Source organism: Phocoena sinus, chromosome 12 (assembly GCF_008692025.1).
Source record: "Phocoena sinus isolate mPhoSin1 chromosome 12, mPhoSin1.pri, whole genome shotgun sequence".
Lineage (NCBI taxonomy): Eukaryota > Metazoa > Chordata > Mammalia > Artiodactyla > Phocoenidae > Phocoena > Phocoena sinus.
Genome location: NC_045774.1, coordinates 83,646,534 through 83,662,620, shown reverse-complemented (window position 1 = coordinate 83,662,620; position 16,087 = coordinate 83,646,534). Strand labels below are relative to the sequence as shown.

The 16,087-nt window shown below is 36.2% G+C and overlaps 1 protein-coding gene across 1 annotated transcript in view; it reads left to right on the top strand.

The window, feature by feature from the left end:
- COL19A1 (collagen type XIX alpha 1 chain) overlaps nucleotides 1–16,087 on the top strand; it is a 356,422-nt gene that overhangs the window by 162,308 nt on the left and 178,027 nt on the right. The gene's annotated exons all lie outside the window — the stretch shown is intronic.

Genomic DNA, 16,087 nt, shown 5'->3' with positions numbered 1-16,087 from the left:
ACATAAATTAAGAATTTAAATCATCAGTTTTCCGAGACCTGTCGTGATCATAGAAGGTGAGGTATAAAGAAGTCTAGCATCTGGATGGGGGTCTTCCAGCAGAGCAGCATAGGACTCGCAAAGGCTGTGTGACTTTGATAACATTCCTATTTATCTTTGTACTTGAAAATGTCATTATGAACACTATGTTAATAATGTCTTACACAGATAATCTTTGCAATGCTCACTTGAAGGGCAAATATCTCTTCATGAGTGGAAAATCTAAGGAACCAAACAAATGACTTTCTTAGGACTATCCAAGTTCAATTCACACTGGAATTCTCTGCTTGAAGCTTTGATTTTCAAGACAGAAATAAAAACTATTTATTTGAGAGGAAACTTTAAATGCATATTATTCAATTTTTATAATTTGTGGAGTTTATTTCTTACATTATTTGACAGTGATTTCGAGTTAAGCCTGCTCATTTTATTTAAATCACATGCTTGCTTTTCTTCAACTGAGTTATGTGCTCAATCATTCCACGTAGTTATCTGATTACCTAGTTGTTTTCAACTTGTGTTTGAAGACCAAAATGCAATCTCTATCTGTATCATTTCACCCGATAAGCAAATTTGACCCCTCAGCCAGAATATTATATTGGACTCTATCTATCTTGTGGATTTTTAGTGACAGCTGACATCTTTCTGCCAGGTAGCACCTTGTAGATGTCTCTTTGCCCTATTCAGCTGGCAGACACCAAAGGAGTACAAGCTGATCTTTACACTTATCTAAAGATATGAGAGAGACGCTAAAGTAGGAGGTCAAGATGGCAGATTAGGAGGACGTGGAGCTCACCTCCCCCCACAAACACATCAAAAATACATCTGCAGGTGGAACAATTCTCACAGAAAACCAATTGAAAGCTAGCAGAAGATCTCTTACACAGCCAAAGCTGGAAGAAAGATTCCCGCATAACTGGGTAGGACAAAATAAAAAAGGCATTGGGACAAGACTGGTGCCCCTGGGAGGGAGCTGTGAAAGAGGAAAGGCCTGCATGGGCAGCCCCTCGCCCTTGGAAACCCTTCACTAGCTGGGAGGTCCATCGGGACAGATAGAGGAGCCGGAGTGGGCCTGGACTCTGCCCACGAGGAGTCTGTGTGTGCTGGCTTGTTAGCAGTCAGGGCACAGAGAGACTGGTAGTGATGGCTGCCACCTTACCCACCTCCCAGCCTGGAACGCACTTTGGGTGGAGCTGCTAGTACACAGAGGAGGTAGGAGCTGAAACTTGGGCTTTTGTGGACGAACCCTCGGAGAGGACTCGGTCTAGCTGTGTGAAGACAGCCCCCAGGGCCTAGAGTGTAGTCCAGGCCTAACCCCAGAGCCTGTTGTTAGTGCACATATGGCAGAGTGTGAGCCCACCATAGGGACCTCCCACAATTAGCCTGCCCACGTGGGGCACTGCTCCATTGGCGGGCTTTGTGCGTGCACGCAATATGGGACAGGGGCTGACACCTGAGCTCATAATCAGCACTCCCACAGTGGGGGCAGGTGGGAGGTGGGCCCTGCAGCAGCAGACTTCATTGGTGTGCACACCAGTGGGGGGCACTGTCCACAGAATGGCACATCTCCAGCGGATAGGCCCTGGCGAGAAGTGTGCAGAGGTTCCTTTCCCAGCAGGAGTGCTTCAGTTCCACCCACCTCACACAAAACTTGGAGCTGGAATCTTGGGGGAAAGGCTCTGGGAGAGCCCTACCACAGAGGAGGCCTAGGTCTCAGGTGGCAGCACACCACTTCAATTCCTGCAGCTACAATGCCCTGATCCCCAGGGTCAGCCTTACACTAGGTCTGGGACAAACACAACAGAGAAAGGGCTGTGACCTTGGGCTGCTTCTGAGCAGAACTGTGGACTCCTGAATAGGTGGTGCATAGGTTCACTGTGACCACATGGGCTTCTCTTGCTTCAGCACTCACCTCCTTGGGACAGAGCACACACTTAAGGTCAACAGAGCCTTATCAAACCCAACCTTCACGGCTTCTACTGAAACAACTGGGGAGCAGACCCCACCTCCAACAGGGTTGTGACAGCCACGGAGCAAAGAGGAGGCCCCACCCAACGTGCAGGGCAGGAATTGGATACCACGACACCAGTCATACCCTCTATCAAGGGGATAACAGCCAACACACTCTGAGGAGAGATGTGGCAGGGATCCGTTATGAAAACAGCTCTCACAGCAAAAATATTAGACTTACATAGTCTACAAAGGGATGCTTTGACATAAAAACAGCCCTCCAAGACCACAGTAGATAACTGTTTCTCCTAACTTCATAGAGTCAGAGAAATATAAGTAAAATGAAGAAACAGAGGAACTACTCTCAATAAAAAGAACAAGTGAAATCCCCTAAAAAACAATTAATGAAACATACCTCTTCAGTCTACTAGACCTCTGAGTTCAAAAAGGAGGTAATTAAAATGCTAAAGGAATTAAGAAAGATTTTCAATAGAAATGCAGATCACTGTAACAAGGAACTAAAAACTATAAAGAAGAAACAATCAAAATTAGACAACTCAATTGCTGAGATAAAAAATGAGCTAAAAGCAGACTGAATAATGCAGAAGAACAAATTAGTTATTTGGAAGATAGAATAATGGAAATCACCCAATCAGAACAGCAGACAGAAAGACAAATGAAAAAACAAACGAGGGCTTCCCTGGTGGTGCAGTGCTTAAGAATCCACCTGCCAATGCAGGGGACATGGGCTCAAGCCCTGGTCCGGGAAGATCCCACATGCCACGGAGCAACTAAGCCCCTGTGCCACAACTACTGAGCCTGTGCTCTAGAGCCCGCAAGGCACAACTACTGAGCCCATGTGCCACAACTACTGAAGCCCGCACTCCTAGAGCCCGTGCTCCACAACAAGAGAAGCCACTGCAATGAGAAGCCTGCACACCACAATGAAGAGTAGCCCCCGCATGCCACAACTAGAGGAAGCCCACGCACAGCAATGAATACCCAACGCAGCCAAAAATAAATAAATAAAATAAATAAATTTTTAAAAAATGAAAGAAGCATATGAGATCTATGGTATTATATAAAGTGTGCTAACCTACACATAATAAGAGTTCCAGAAGGAAAAAAAAAAAGAGAAAGGGATCAAAAATGTATTTGAAGAAATTATGGCTGAACACTTCCCAAACCTAAATAAAGAAAGAGATATTCAGGTACAGGGAGCACAGAGGGTTCTGAACAAGATGAACCCAAACAGACCCACATCAAGACATATCATAATTAAAATGGCAAAAGTTAAAGAGAGGATTCTAAAGTCAGCAAGAGAAAAACAAAGAGTCAGTTACAAGGGAACCCTCATAGGCTGATTTCTCTACAGAAACTTTGCAGGCCAGAAGGGAGTGTCAATATATATTCAAAGTCCTGAAAGGGGAAAACCTGCAACCTAGGATACTCTACTCAGCAATATTATCATTTAAAAAAGAAGGAGAAACAAATAATTTCTCTGACAGAAACTGAAAGAATACAGCAATACTAAAGCTAACCTAAAAGAAATGTTTAAAGATCTTCTCTAAATAGAAAAGAAGCAAGAATCTATAGGAAAGGCAAAAACACAATAGGAAAGGCCAATATATAAAATGATTAAACATCACTTAAATAAGCCAGTGCAAAGATTAAAAAACAATTAAAAATGTTGTTAAAGCAATTATAACTACAATTAACAGCAAAAAGATAAATATGAAGACATAAAATAGGACATCAAAATCACAAAATGCAGAAGAGTAAAAAATATACATATATTGTTTAGAATGTGTCTGAACTTACATGACTATCAGTCTAAAGCAAGTAGATATAGTTCTGGGTTAACATACTTGAAAATCAGAGTAACCACAAATCAAAAACATACAACAGATTCACAAAAACCAAAAAGAAAGGAACTCAAGCATAATACAAAAGAAAACCGTCAAACCACAAAAGGAAAACCAAAAAGAAAGGAACAAAGAAGAACTACAAAATCAACTGGAAAATAAGGTTTAAAATGGTAATAAATACATCTTATCAATAATTACTTTAAATGTCAATGGACTAAATGCTCCAATTAAAAGACATTGAGTGGAAGATTGGATAAAAAACACAAGAATCTGTAATATGCTGCTACAAAAGCCTCACTTTAGGGTGAAAGACACACATAGATTGAAAGCAAGGGGGTGGAAAAAGATATTTCATGCAAATGAAAACAACAAAAAAGCAGGGGTAGCAATACTCATATCAGACAAAATAGACTTTAAAACAAAGTCTATAACAAAGGACAAAGAATGGCTTTAGATATTGTTAAGGGGGTCAATACAAGAAGAAGATATTATACTCATTAACATATATGCACCCAATATAGGAACATCTAAATGTATAAAACAAATACTAACAGACATAAAAGGAGAAATTGACAGGAATACAATAATAGTGGCATACTTTAACACCACACTGACATCAATGGACCAATCTTCCATACAGGAAATCAGTAAGGCAACAGAGATCCTAAATGACACAATAGAACAGTTGGACTTAATTGAGATCTACAGGAAACTACATCCAAAAATCCCAGAATACACTTCTTTTCAAATGTGCATGGAACATTCTCTAGGATAGACCACATACTAAGACACAAAACAAGCATCAAGACATTTAAGAGGATAGAAGTTATTTCAAGCATCTTTTCTCACCACAATGGTAAGAAACTAGAAATCAACCACAGAAAGAAAAACAGGAAAATAAACCATTACATGGCGACTAATCAATCATGCTATTAAAAAACCAGTGGGTCAATGACAAAATCAGAAAATACTTTGAGACAAACAACAATGAAAACATAGCCTTACAAAAATCTATGGGATGGGGACAAATGTATATATATACAACTGATTCACTTTGTTATAAAGCAGAAACTAACACCATTGTAAAGCAATTATACTACAATAAAGATGTTAAAAAAAAATCTATGGGATGCAGCAAAGGCAGTTCTAATAGGGAAGTTCATAGTAATACAGGCCCTCTTCAAGAAACAAGAAAAATATCAACAACCTAACCTATCACCTAAAAGAATTAGAAAAAGAAGAACAAACAAAACCCAAAATCAGCAGAAGGAAGGAAATAATAAAGATCAGAGGGGAAATAAATAAAATTGAGATAAAAAACAATAAAAAAATCAATAAAACTAAGAGCTGGTTTTTTGAAAGGATAAATAAAATTGACAAACCTCTAGCCAGGTTCACCAAGAAGGAAAGAGAGAGGACTCAAGTAAACAAAATGAGAAATGAAAGAGGAGAGATAACTACCAATACCACAGAAATACAAAACATCATGAGAAAATACTATGAACAGTTATATACCAACAGATTGGACAACCTGGAAGAAATGAACAAGTTTCTAGAAACATATAGTCTGCCAAAACTGAGTCAAGAAGAAACAGATCATTTGAACAGACTGATTACTAGAATTGAAATAGAATCTGTAATTAAAAAAAAAAAAAAAAACTCCCTGTAAACAGAAGCCCAGGACCAGATGGCTCACTGGAGAATTCTACCAAATATACAAATAAGAATTTATATCTATCCTTCATAAACTATTCCAAAAGAATGAAATGAGGGACCACTCCCACACTCATTATATGAAGCCATTATCACCCTGAAACCAAAATTAGAGAAAGACACTGCAAAAAAAGAAAATTATAGAGGAATATCCTTGATGAATATAGATGCAAAAATCCTCAACAGAATATTAGCAAACTGAATCTAACAGTACATGAAAAGGATCATACACCATGATCAAGTTGGATTCATTCCAGGGTCACAAGGATGGTTCAATATACTCAAATCAACCAGTGCATTACAACACATCAACAAAAGAGAAGACAAAAACCACATGATCATCTCAATAGACACAGAAAAAACATTTGATAAAATTCAACGTTCATTCATGATAAAAACTCTCACCAAAGTGGGTATAGAGGGCACATATCTCAACATAATAAGAGCCATTTATGACAAACCCATAGCCAACTTATAATTTATTGGTGAAAAGCTGAAACCCTTACTGTTAATTTCTGGAACAAGCAAAGATGCCCACTCTTACTACTTCTATTCAACATAGAATTAGAAGACTTAGCCACAGCAGTCAGACAAGAAAAAGAAATAAAGGTATCCAAGTTGGAAGGGAAGAGATTAACTTGTCACTATATGCAGATGACATGATACTCTATATAGAAAACCCTAAAGACTTCACACAAAAACTATTAGAATTAATAAAAGAATTCAGCAAGGTTGCAGGATACAAGATTAATATATAGAAATATATTGCATTTCTTTATGCTAACAATGAAATACCAGAAAGAGAAAGTAAAAAACCTCCGAAAATCCCATTTAAAATCACATCAAAAAAAATAATAAAATATTTAGATATAAACCTAACTAAGGAGGTGAAAGACCTATACAGTGAAAGCTATAAGACATTGATAAAGGAAATTGAAGATGATTCAAAGAAATGGAAAGATATCAATTTCTCTTGGATTGAAAGAATTAGTATTGTTAAGATGGCCATACTACCCAAAGAAATATACGAATTTAATGCAATCTCTATCAAATTACCCATGACATTTTTCACAGAACTAAAACAAATAATCCTAAAATTTATATGGAGCCACAAAAGACCCAGAATTGCCAAAGCAATCCTGAGGAAAAATAATAAAACTGGAGGCATAAGCCTCCCAGACTTCAGATAATACTACAAAACTTCAGTAATCAAAACATCGTGGTATTGGCACAAAAGCAGACATATAGGCAAATGGAACAGAATAAAGAACCCAGAAATAAAACCACACACCTACAGTCAATCTACAACAAAGGAGGCAAGAATATACAATGGAGAAAAGACAGTCTGAAACTAAAATCAATAAAAATAGAAAAGCTGGAAAATTAAAAATATATGTGGAAATTAAGCAACACACTCCTGAACAGCCAATGGGTCAAAAATTAAAAGGGAAATATAAAAATACCTTAAAACAAAGAAAATGGAAACAAAACATACCAAAACTTATGGGATGCAGCAAAGGCAATTCTAAGAGAGATGTTTATAGCTATAAATGCCTACATTAAGAAAAAAAGAAAGATCTCAGGTAAACAACCTAACTTTACACCTAAATGTACTAGGGAAGGAAGAACAAACAAAGTCCAAAGTTAGCAGAATCAAAAAAATAACAATGATCAGAGCAGGGATAAATGAAATGGAGACCAGAAAAACAATAGAAAAGATCAATTAAACTAAGAGCTGGTTTTTGACAAACTTTTAGCTAGACTAACTAAGATAAAAGACTAAATAAAGTCAGAAATAAAAGATGAGACATTACAAATAATACAATAGATATACAAAGGATCATGAGAGTACTATGAATAATTATACACCAACAAATCAGACAGCCTAGAAGAAATGGATAAATTCCTACCAAGACTGAATCATGAAGAAATAGAAAATTTGAATGGACTAATAATGAGTGAAAAAATTGTATCAGTAATAAAAAAACCTCTCAATAAAGAAAAGTCCAGGACCAGATATTTCACTGGTGAATTATACCAGACATTTAAAGAATTAATGCCACTCCTTCTCAAACTGTTCCAAAAAATTTAAGAGGAAACACTTCCAAGCTCATAACATGAAGCAAGCATTACCCTGATACCAAAGCCAGATACGGACACTATAAGAAAACTCCAGACCAATATCCCAGATGATTATAAATGCAAATATTTTCAAAACCATACTAGCAAATCGAATTCAACATCATATTAAAAGGATTATACACTGTGATTCCCTGAAATGCAAGGATGTTTCAACATACAAAAATCAAATAGTATGATATACCACATTAATAAAATGAAAGATGAAAATCATATGATCATCTCAATAGATACAGGAAAAGCATTTGATACAATTCAACAACCTTTCATGATAAAAACTCTCAACAAATTGGCTGTAGAAGGAACATACCTCAACATAATAAAGGGCATGTATGACAAGCCCAGAGCAAACATAATACTCAACAGTGGAAGGTTGAAAGCTTTTCCTCTAAGATCAGGAACAAGACAAGTGTGCCCACTCTTCCAACTCTTATTCAACATAGTACTGGAAGTCTTAGCCAGAGAAATTAGGGAAGAAAAAAGAAATAAAATGCATTCAAATCAGAAAGGAAAAAGTAAAATTGTCTTTATTTGCAGATGTCAAGATCTTACATATAGAAAATTTTAAAGACTCCATCAAAAAACTGTTAGGAATAATCAACAAATTCATTAAAGCTGCAGGATACAAAATCAACACACAGAAATCAGTTTCATTTCTATACACTAACAAAATATCTGAAAAAGAAATCAATCCTGTTCACAATAGCATCAACAACAATAACATTTTAGGAATAAATTTAACCAAGGAAGGAAGAAGATATGTGCAGTGAAAACTACAAGACTTTGGTGAAAGACATGGAAGAAAACACAAACAAATAGAAATATATGCTGTGTTCATGGATTGGAAGAAATAATATTGTTAAAATGTTCATACTACCCAAAGCCATCTATAGATTCAGTGCAATCCCTATCAAAATTTTAATGGTACTTTTTATAGAAATAGAAAAAAAATCCTAACCTTCTTATGAAATCATAAAAGACTGTAAAGAGCCAAAGCAATCCTGATAAGGAAGAACAAAGCTAGAGTCATCACACTTCTTGACCTCTAACTATATTACAAAGCTGCATTAAAACAGTATGGTACTGTCACAAAAATAGACACATACACCACTGGAACATAACTGGGAGCCCAGAAATAAATCCATGCATATACAGTCAACTAATATTTGACGAGGGAGCCAACAACACTCATTGGAGAAAATACAGTCTCTTCAATAAATTGTTTGGGGGAAAACTGGATAATCACATACCAAAGACTGAATTGGACCCCTATCTTACACCACTCACAAAAATTAACTTGAAATGATTTAAAGACTTAAATGTAAGAGCTGAAACTATAAAACTCCTAGAAGAAAACATAAGGAAAATTTACTTGACATTGGTCTTGGCAATGAATTTTTGGCTATGACTCCATAAGTACAGCAACAAAAGCAAAAATAAAAATGTGGGACTACATCAAACTCAGAAGTTTCTGTACAGCAAAAGAAACAGTCAACAAAATGAAAAGGCAACTATGGTATGGGAGAAATATATACAACCGTATATCTGACAAAGGGTTAATATACAAAATATATTAGGAACTCATTTAACTCAACAGCAAAAAGCCCAAATTAACCACATTTTAAAATGAGCAAAGGACCTGAATAGATATTTTCCCAAAGAAGACATTCATTTGGCCAACAGGTACATGAAAAGATGTTCAACATTGCCAGTCATCAGGGAAATGCAAATCAAAACCACAATGAGGTATCACCTCGCCCCTGTCAGTAGGACTGTTATCAAAATGACAAGAGATAACAAGTGTTGGCAAGGATGTGGAGAAAAGGGAGCCCTGTGCCCTGTTGGTGGGAATGTAAACTGGTGCAGCCTCTATGGAAAACAGTATGGAGGATCCTTAAAAAAATTAAAAATAAGACTACCATATGATTTAGCAATCCGAATTCTGAGTATATATTCCAAAGAAATGCAGTCAGTACAGTTGACCCTTGAACAACCCAGGTTTGAATTGCATGAATTCCCATTTATATGTGAATTTACTATATGAGCCATCGTTGGTAGAATCCAAGGATATGGAACCATGGATACTGAGGGCCGGCTGTAAAGTTATACACTGATATTTGACTGCACTCCTAACCCCTGTGTTGTTAAAGGGTCAACTGTATTTCAAAGGAATATCTGCATTTCCATGCTCATTGCAGCACTATTCACAAATAGCCAGGACATGGAAACAACCTAACAAGTGTCCATCAAGGGATGAATGGATAAAGAACATGGAGATACACACACACACACACACACACACACACACACACACACACACAAAGTTATTCAGCCATAAAAAGAAAGAAATCCTGTCACTTGTGACAGTATGGATGGTCCTTCAGGTCATTATGCTAAATGAAATAAGTCAGAAGGACAAATACTATATGTTCCCACTTGTATGCAGAAGATTAAAAAGCTGAATTCATAGAAACAGATAGTAGAATAGTGGTTGGGAGGGGTGGAGGGTGGGGAAAATAGGGAAATGTTGGTCAAAATGTACAAACTTCTAGTTTTATGATGAATAAGTTCTGGAGATCTAATATACAGCATGGTGACTCTAGTTAACAATGCTGTATTATATACCTGAAAGTGGGTAAAAGACTAGATCTTAAATGTTATCACCAGACGTGCAAAAGAAGGGTGTCTATGTGAGATGATGGAGCTATTAACTAACCTTATTGTGTTAATCATTTCACTATAGATACGCATCTCAAATCATGACGTTGTGCACCTTAAACTTACACAGTGTGATATGTCAATTGTTCCCCAGTAAATCCGGGGGGAAAAGTGAGTTACTGATGAATTTGAAATGTCTCTTCTGTTGGTATTTATAACTTACAGAGAATATATTTATTTATGTGAGTTAAAACCAACACCGAATAAGGAAAACTTATTATAATAACATCCAAACTTGTTTGATCAAAATACAGTTTATTCTAAGAGCATAATGCAAATTTATGTTAAAAATAGATTCTGATAAATTATTCTGAAATCACCAAGATTTTGACCTAATAATCCTCTATTAAAGGTAGGTATTTTATGGTTTATTCACATTATTTGAATTACGACATTTTACCTTAGCTTTTTCTTTACATTTAAATATTAGATATAAACCCTTACATTTAAATATGCAGGTATAATAAGTACATTTTCTTTATTCTTCATCATTTGTTAAAATCTTAATTTTGTGTAAATGTAGTACGTCTTTATATATAACTTTTAAAAATTGTTGTGTATGTTTTATATTCTTACAATTACCAACTTCTCCTCCACTAGATAATATACTACTGGTTTTTCAGTAAAGTTTTGCTGAAGCTCCAGAAGCAAGGCAGTGACTGTAACTGAAATGAGGCAGTCGGCTGACACCTCTGTCTCCTTCCTTCTTGTCTCTTCTGGGCTTTGCACCTCGTGTCAGAAGCGACAGGTGAAGGAAGGTGTAGCAGTGCTACTTCAATGTATCCACTTGTTTTAGTTCCCAGGAAAATGCCTGTGTGGCTCTGGCCATGTCCCTTTGGGGAGTCATTAAATTCTCACCCAGGTGGCACCAAATGTTTACACAGAAGCCAAAGGTTAAGTCAATCAACAGCAGAAGTGTCTTAGGCATGCTCACTAAATGATACTTTAAATGCAGTCCTGGGGCCCAGATAAATCCAGCTTATGTGAGTTATAGGCTCAGGGGTGGGGGTGGGCACAGACTTCACCCTATAAAAACTACCTTAAATACCAAAAGTAACTGAGAGACAATCTCAGCTGGTCATTTATAGATCAAATGACACAAATTAACAGATGGCCCTAATGCACAAGAGATCATATAGTATTCACCTAAGGAATAAGGCTATTTTCTAAATTAGTGTGTACAAGATACAAAATCAGTTCAGCAGATGACCTGGTCCCTTCCCTAGCTTCTCCTTCCCTTTTACCTACTTTTACTTATTCGAATGCTAATTATGTATCAGATACTAGATATCTGGGGACACAGAAATACTCATTGTCACTGCCTTCTTGGGACCTATTTGGTTTAAGAAAAAGCAACCAGATGGTTAAAGCTGATCATTTTATAAACTGATCGTTTGCAATTAATATACAAATAGTGTAAAAGTATTGGTACACAACAGAACAGTAGTTCTGTTGGCCCTATACAAAAACATTATTTCAGAGAAAATCATTTTTTTACTAGAATTTTCATGCTGTAATTTAAAGTTATTTACTTTGAATACATTTAAATCACAGCCTCAACTACTAAATGATGTTTTCTTATTAAAATTGCTAAGGAACTATAACTATTTCTTTTTAGGTGAATGAAGTAGAAAAATTCTTGTTGAATGCCCATAGAACATAATTTCTCTTTCTGTTCATATCAGAATAAATACATGTTCTATAGAATTTATGAATTATACATATTTATATTTACCTATTAAAATATGTACTATAGCATAGTAAGTGACAGGCAATTCAATTTAAGATTATTTTGAATTCCTTACATTTCAAAATCTGTTATTTATATAGTCTTTCTATGGATTGCCTGAATTTGAATTAATAATATTAATCTAGTAAAGTTACATAATTCATAGTTAATTCTTGTTAACTTTCTGAAACTGGTGATCCAGGCCAATATTGGGATTGTTAGGGTACTAGTGGATCAGTAGAAAGAAGGCAGTTGAAATATTTTTTTTAAATTAATGCTTTTTTAAATTTGTGGGCAAAAGGCTTACATAAATAAATTAGTTGATTAAAATAGAGGGTGTTTCTATACTATAAATCTATTTTTATTGACTCTGTGCAGAAATGTAGGGGAGTTGATGCTTAAGGCCCTATGAAGATTTATGTTTAGCCTCAAAGAAGATTTATGTTTTGGAAAAACCTACCATCAGCTCATTTGACAAGGAGGTGATTTATGTATTTTTCATTAGATGAATGGTTTGAGAATAACTCCTTCTGCCCTTCTGTTTATAGTTTGCTTCTGTTTCAAAACACATTTCAAATTGTTTTCACCAAAATTCTAAATTATGCATTTTAAAACTCAACAGTAAAACTTTCTTTCCTAAAAGTGCTATACACTGGCAATTTAGGACTGTTATGAAAGAGCTATTTTATTTCAAGTTGAGATGCTCAGCAACCTAGAAAAATACCTTAAAATGTATCTCAAATGCCATTAGAAAATTATAAAATGGATAAGACTTTTGAAAAATTATATGCAGAAAAACATGTACTTAAGTCATAAATCTACACAGAAATTAGTTTAATTCAATTCTACTCTGTTTAAACATTTAAAAAAATTTAGTAGAAACCTTACATTGATCTATAAGGTGGTATTTTAAAATGATTGTTCTCTAAAAGTATTTGAATTATATTCATTACAATTAGCCATTCCATTGGTTTTAGCTAATAAAAAATCCATGCATTATACCTTAAGAGTTGTGTAGATCCTGGATCCAGACAGTGGCTTTGAACCTCACCATGTTACTTGAATTTTCTGTGCCCTAGTTTCATCCTCTAAAAATGAGATAATATTTCTTGTTGCACAGTGTTGTAGTGATGATTAGATTAAATGGTACATGTAAAATCTTGTGAATAATGACTGGCTCTTAGTAAGTACTGTTTAACTTTTAGCAGGTATTCTTATCACTATTATATTACTATTCAGTGACAAAAATATCAATAGGAATGAACATCAATGGGAATGAGGCCTTTATGAAGTACTTGCTGAGAAATGTTCAAAGAGAACTTTTGTATAGTTATCTTTATGGGTAGAATTCTTTCATCTTGAGAAAACTAGTAAATGTAAACTAAATTGAACTATTTTCTTTTTTACCTCTAGTAGAACCTCCATGAGGACAGAGCCTGGTCTAATTTATATACAGCTGTAGCCCCAGAGACTAAAAGTACTTGGTGCAGTGTAGGGACCCAATAAATATTTCCTCTTCATAGGCAGAGGAAACAAATATTTTTCATTGACAGACATATTATGAAAACAAAATATCACCAAATCATACAGTTAAAATATCTATAGGAAAATACAAAATCATCAACTTGAACATCATAATGAAGAGTAGATTCTCTCTTTCCAGCTGAAGCTAATTACTTTAGGGCAGGGATTCTCCTCCCATGTTGAAATTTTTCAATTTCAGAATGGCGGTTCTGATATCACTTATTGTCCCTGATTTTTTTTTAATTCAGTTTGAGAAACATGTTTTTTGTGGGCAGCTGGAATTATCACCTTAGTTGAAGAATTCTACCTTCTGTTCACTATACTGCAGACATGAACAGAAGCTTTATATATTCTAATCCATTATTAAAGTCAACTTTTGAGAAGTAAAGGAACACTGGATGTGGAGCCTAGAAACCCTAATCTATCCTGAAAGGTGCAACTGTTTTTGTGCCCCAGAGGAAGGGCTTTCCTATACAAACATCCTTAAAAAGATAGTTCAGAATGAAAGGGCAGTTAGTACTTCCCTCACAAGATACACAGAAACATGCAAGACCCATGGGAAGACCCATAGTCTCCCCGAAACAGCCACTCCTCTTGCTCTACTGTCTGAGCTTCTGGCAAATTTTCCTGAGTGTACCACTCATTCAGCCTCTCGGATTGGCCTCACCAAAAGAGGCTGGGACCAAACTTTCAATCTGTCTCAGATAGCATTTAACAAGGGCTACTATTAACAGGACTCCAAGCAAGTAGATGAGGCCAACCTGTAGTGCTGATCTCAACCATGTTCCCCAGAATCCCACACCCAACCAGCTAAGCAAATCCCCTGTAGCCTCCAAGTCTGTCTTAGGAGACCAGATGATTTTCCCAAGTTTCTGAGCTGACCTTTTCCCTTGACTTGAAGAATTAATCCAGGTACACCAGGCAGGACACACACATTTTTAATAAAACTTGCAGAGACCCATTGTGTGTGTCACTTTAGCTGGACGGGCTGTCATAAGGGTGCTGAGTGATCAGTGGCCATTATCTTTCTGATCTAGAACCACATCGAGCCAACAAGAGCATCTACGTGGCTGAGCCAGAATGAAATCTGAATTCTCTAGGTCGCCTTCTGGTTAGGCCACCACCTGAAGGGTGTGAAAAGGTGGTTCAGAACATAGAACGGTTAGCACCTCACTCACAACACAAACAGAAATGCACAAGCTTCATGGAGAGTTTTCTCCAACCACCAGCCCTGGTGTATTGCATCTTTTTTTAGGCAAGTCCTGGCAGATGATTGCTCATTTATTTACCACAGCACTGCTAACTGTACAGCTGCCTCCTCCAGCTTCTGACCAGTTCTAATCCTCAGATGCCTTTTGGGGCTTTGCTGTTCTTAACTTCCCTTCAGTCTATGCTGTTGGCTTTTCATTCTGTTTTTTAATAGCGTGCCATCCTGTTTCACAACCACTCTCAGTTTCCCAGTATAATATATTCTGGAAAGTTTAATATCTTCATATATCAAAAATGTTGTGGGTGTTAAATATGATACCATTGACCTGAAACACAATTCATGGATGAAGATGCTCCAAATAATTCTTTAGAAGTAGAAGTAGAATATATTCGAAGTACAATAGGGTTTGGGGGTCAGACATACTTAAGTTTAGAGCTCAGGTCCCTCACTTATTTGCAGTGTTATCTCTAGGAAGTTTGTTTTTCTCATCTATAAAAGGGCGAAATTATATTTCTTAGGGTTGTTAGAATTAAATAAAATCACTTAAAGTGGCTAGTGGAATTCCTGGTGCAAGAGCAGGTACTCTTCCTAATTTATGATTGTGAGTGTGTGGAGGTCATCAAGGCGTTTGTTGAAATGATGCTGAAATGCTGCACTAGCGCATCTGCCTTTTGGTTCTGTGCAAACAGGAGGGTCTTTTTCTATCCTGTTCACCTGTCCTTTTACTTACTGTTGTTTGCTTGTTACAGCTTTATATTAGTACATCGACTCTCAAATTATCTTGATTTGTTCACTTGATACACTAGTTACTCTTTATCAGAAGCTTGAAAATAACTTTTTGCGTGCTCCATTTCATTGAAATATTAAGAAAACATTAATTATAATTAACCTTCATGCCAACTTTCTAGTGTTTGATTGGTAGCTTGAAAATTAAGGGGTTTGTTCCTGGCTTTGATAGTATCACAATCTGGTTATTTAGAAGACACATCATGTTACTAACCCAGAAGATTAAAAAGTGGCACGGGAACAACATCCTGGGGGGTTTATGTGACACATCACAACTAATCTCGATGTTGCTTGCACTGAATTGGCGTTACACTGACACAGCCTTAATTAATTCAGGCTATAAAATCAATGTGATTAGGTAAGGTAAGTGTTTGACCCCATTTCTAAAAGGTTGTGTTTTAAACAGTATTT